At 44.4% G+C, this 4,987-nt stretch overlaps 1 long non-coding RNA gene across 1 annotated transcript; it reads left to right on the top strand.

The window, feature by feature from the left end:
• Positions 1-3,472: 3,472 nt before the first annotated feature.
• LOC147915370 (uncharacterized) lies at positions 3,473-4,129 on the top strand. The gene is made up of 2 exons (XR_015553887.1): positions 3,473-3,719; positions 3,868-4,129. It is a non-coding gene; the product is annotated as an uncharacterized LOC147915370 (long non-coding RNA).
• Positions 4,130-4,987: the final 858 nt, after the last annotated feature.

Genomic DNA, 4,987 nt, shown 5'->3' with positions numbered 1-4,987 from the left:
TCTTCAAGGCTCTGGTAATTTGCTATGATTTCTTTTCTCATGCTAATAAATCTTCACATTTGTTCTTAATTCTGTATTCATAATTTTGTGTTTTTTTACTTAGGGTGTTCTCCAAATACAATTGCCAGATGTATTAGTCTGCTAGGGCTGCCATAACAAATACCACAAACTGGTTGGCTTAAACAACAAAAATTTATTTTCTTACAGTTCTGGAGGCTAGAAGTCCAAGATCAAGGTATTGGCAGCATTAGTTTCTTCTGAGGCCTCTCTCCTTGGCTTGTAAATGGCCATCTTCTCCTTGTGACTCCACGTGGTCTTCCATCTGTGCATGTCTGTGTCCAAATTTCCTCTTCTTATAAAGACACCGGTCATATTGAATTAGGGCCCATTCCAATGGCCTCATTTTAACTTAATTACCTCTTTAAAGACCCTGTCTCCAAATTAGGTCACAATCTGAGGTAATAGGGGTTAGAACTTCAACCTATGAATTTTGGGAGGACACAATTCAGCCCATAACACCAGATTTAGCAAATAAAAATACAGGGCTCGCACTTAAATGTGAATTTCAGGTAAACAGTGAATAATTCTATAGTATATGTATGTCCCATGCAGTATTTGGGACATATATAATTATTCATCGTTTTTCTTTGCATTACACCACGCTTATGCACCGGTATATACAGGGAAGTAGCTGCCCCACTGAAACTGAGCATGCACACACATCCTAACAGTGAACTGTGTGTGTCCTGAGAAACCCAGGACACAGCCCAGGATGGGGTGTGTCTTGGAACACAGCACATTCATGGGGGTGGGGAAGCATTACAAGGCACTTCTGAAGCTGCTGAGTTGCATTCTTAATAAAGGACAATTCTGAAGAAACCAGAGAAGTTCTCTAATAAGGGACTTCAGACATCAAGAAGAGCTGACTGGGAAAATCACTGCATGTGGAGAAATTTCCCTGAAAGCACATCATGTCGGGAATCCCCCACACTGCCTGAGCAGGCTGCTGATTGTCATGATAATAACAGCTAGAGCTATTATTGAGTGCTATTATTGAGTGATAATGAGTGCTTGCAATGTCACAGGCACGGTGCAAAGTACTTGATAACACTTCTACGAGGCCGGTACTATTATCATCCTCTTTCTTTAGGTGGGGAACATGGAGGCTGAAAGAGTTTCAAAACGTTGCTCAAAGTCAAGCAGGTTCACTGCCAGGAGGGTACGAAGCCACCGCACTATCTGCTGGCTTCTGTGAGCAGTGCACCACTGTCCTGTCAAGGTTTAGTTTCAGCTGTCTGGGTTGAGACATGGCAGGCCACAGCGTCTGCTCTACTCCCCACTCTCCTTTTTCACCCTCCAGCCAAACATCAGGCAGGGGGAAAACTCCAGTGGCTGCTTTAGGGCTTTAGCTCTTGGAGCATTGGGAGGGGTCTTAGGGAGATGCTCTAAAGCCTGGTCAAAACAGAAGAGTTTGGGTCTACTTCTTAAAAGGTATGTGGAATTTACACAGCTTCTTTCTCTCCATAATTTTCTAAAACATGATGTGGGATACAGCCTCAGTGACAGTAGTGAATGAACAAGCCCCGGCATTTCAGAGCCTTTCTTTTAAAATCACATATATCCCATCCTTTGGTCCAGTGACCTGAACCAGCTGTTTAGGTGATAGAAAACACTAAATTAACTGTGACTTGGCTTAATCGTTGGGACAAGAAAGTGATCCAGCAGTAAGGCATTTCCAATCCAGCCCCATTGAGCTAACCGTTTCTCCTCTTTCTTCCCAACCACCAACCTCACATGTTAGGCTCCTTTGCAAGGCTCCTCTGCAAGGATTGGGTGTAAGTGCTAGAAAACCCAACCTCCTACTCGGGTTCCTCACGTTTTTAAAAAACATGTCTTAAACCTCCTCTGTCTCTGGTTAAAACCCTCTGCTTATGATCAGTCCAGTGTACACTGTGAGTTTAAATCTATTGTGAGTTTAATGTGGTCTAATAAGATTTGCTTAGGAAAAAACTGTTCTTGGGTCACAGAACCACATTCATTGCTGTCACCAGCCAGCTTTTAATTACGTGCTTTTGATTACCAGGGCAACGAGGGGAGAGACTGAGTCCTCTGGGTGACCTCATTGCCACCAATAGAAAAACAAGGAAAATAACAGGCATTCCATCTTAAAGGGAGCGTCACTTTTATCCAGTAGGACAGCACATTTGTAGAATGACTTGATCGTGATAATCTTGCTGGATGGTAACTGTTTCCTGATTGGCTCCTGTCTCTTTTTCGACTTTGAACTACTTGAGAAAAGAGACTGTATTCTTTTCTTGGGAATTCTTTGCTCTGCCAACACACACACACGAAACACACATGCACACACTCACATTCCACATTACCTAATACACTACTTTATGCTGAGTTAGGATTTATTCTTCCTTAAACCAACTGGCATAGAAATGCTAAATGTTTCGGGAAAGAAACCGGCAGTTTAGAAGCTTCCAGGGATCAGATGTAGGGAGAAGGCAGATTTTAATCTCCAGGGAAGCAAGGATTTGCCTTGAAACATTGAGATCACAGTTGGCCACTTGGAAGGACTAAGTTTTGACAACAGAAGCAATAGAGATCTCTGGATTCAGAGGAAATGTAAAGGACCCAGTTTGTCAGAAGGCCTGTGATGTCCCGTAGGGGAGAGTAGCCAGGTGTAGCAGAGGCTGTCGGTGCCCCACCCACATCCCTGGGCCTTTGCCATCTCAGCACACACGAGCCCCACATCCATAGGCCAGAGAACCTGCGTTTTTTTTCTGAGGCATTCTCTGAGTGGTGAAGGCTGCTTTGCCCACCTAGGAAACAGACCAGAAATGCCAGGAAATTGACACCCCCAGGAGCATCTCTCAACCAATGACTGACTGGAGTTAGCGTGTGTATCAGATAGCTCTGCTTCCTAAAGAAATGCGAGGCCACTTTGTAAAACAACAATTTGTTTTTATTATTTCTCATGATTCTGTAGGTGAGAAACTTGGGCAGGGCTCAGCAGGGCAGTTTTAGTCTAGAGACTAAAGTTGTAGAAACTTGTATCACTGGCTAACGTGCCTTCAGCTGGCAGCTAGAGGACTGCGTGGCCCAAGAAGGCCACCTTCACATGTGTGGCCCATGGGTATTCCTCTAAGTGGACTGTTTCTCTCCACGAGCCTCATTCTTTAGTAGATGAGCCTATTCTTTCCAGGATGGCAGCTGGCCTCCCCAGAGAGCGGGAAACTCGAGGTTTCTGGGTCTCTTACTGGCTTGGAACTTGCCAGGCCTCATTTCTGCAGCCGCCTGTTGGTGGAAGCAAGTCACTGGCCCGCCAGCCTGCGGGGAGGAAAAGCAGAGCCGGCCTCTCTGTGAGGAAGGGCAGGCCTGTGCCTCGGGGCTGGGAGGCCATCCACAACGGGGTGTGCGTGTCTGGCTCCCTCACCCGCCAGAGCTCAGGTCGTCAGGTCGGACAAGGGGAGGTGACTCCGCAGCGTGAGTGAGGGTGTGAACTCGCTGACTTCTCCCTTTCCTGCCTCTCTGCCTCTCTCCCTTGACCGTTTCTCCTGGGATGCACTCCCAAAGAAACCGCTGGAACTCAGTGCCTTTTCGCACGCAGGGTCTGCGTCTGAGGGAGCTTGAACCCAGACCCGGTGATCGGGGATATTGAAGGCATCAATATAAAGGCCTCCTGTTTCCAGTCCATTTTCCAGTTGAAAGGGGTAAGTAGGACCAGGGGGCAGATGAGAGAAGCTTGGAACAATTTGTTCTTTTTCCCAGTTTTACAGTTCTCAGGTTAAATTCAGTGGGTTGGGGTGAGAAATTTAAAAGAAGGAGTGTTACCTGTGTCTCCTTTTCTCCCACTGACAGCTTCCTGGGAACTAGAATGTTGGCAGCACCCTGTCTACAGTCGACTTTGGAAACAGGGCACCGTGAGTCGCTCTCCACTAAGAGGCCGTGAAAGTTCACGAAAAATCCTGCTCTCATCAGTCCTTGGGTTAGAAAATGTGCCTTCCGTCCAGAGCATGATGACTAACACCTTAGGTCTGTGATGCTGGTGACAGGGGCTTGTTTTCTTGTTTTATTCTCTAAATTGGGACATGTAAATAAAGCCCAATTGTACTATGCTCAAGAGATTGTTGTATTTTTTATATTTTAACAAATTTTTATATAAGAAGTGAACCTCAATTCTGAGAAAACTAGTTCCAAGCAGATTGGGATGTTAGCTCCCAGGGACTTTATTTATTTCCCAGCTGCGTTTTCAGTGCTGAGAGCCGGGTCCTAGCACATAGCAGGCACTCAATGAATTTTTGTTAGATAAATGAATCCCTGTATTTTGGGGAGGGGTGACTGATGACAAGGATAACCCTTCTGTAGCTCCCTTGCCACCCACCCCCACATCATTTTACAGATAATATAGCAGGGAATAAAGATATGCTAAATAGGAATAATTATTTTCTGGTACTGATGGAGGACTCAACGTGTAGAAAAAATTTATATCTACATTATTGAGATACAGGAAATAAACTGTTAAATATTTTACATAAAATTTGGAGGTAAAAAGTTAGAAAAGAAAGGAAGAGGAATATTTTCAAAAATTATACATAGCTAATACAAATCTAAAAGGAAAGTTAAAAACCACCATTGTTGAACAGACTCATATTTTCTTTGACCTTCACCGTTTAGAATTCTACTCTGTAAATTTAATTCACTGAGCTTTTTGTAGGAGAAAGGTAATCGTCTCTGAGTTGTATAACAGGAAAAACCAGAAGTAATACAGGAAGAGAAAGCGACTGTGGTCCTTAGAAGATCAGGGTGATATATATTCCTATTAAGTAGTTCAAACCCAAGACAAAATTGTAAAGTAGGTTATTCCACTTTGGGGTCCCTCTTTCCACCAAATCCTTTCTCTCAACTCCTCTCACTTCTTGAGTGTTTGGTCTTTGCCCAGGGTCCCGTTCATTCCACGTGGCTCATTGAAGATCACTGC

Source organism: Ceratotherium simum, chromosome 13 (genome assembly GCF_057802395.1).
Source record: "Ceratotherium simum simum isolate JZ-2026a chromosome 13, ASM5780239v1, whole genome shotgun sequence".
Lineage (NCBI taxonomy): Eukaryota > Metazoa > Chordata > Mammalia > Perissodactyla > Rhinocerotidae > Ceratotherium > Ceratotherium simum.
Note: the sequence above shows the minus strand (reverse complement) of the source record. Positions and strands in the feature narration are given on the sequence as shown.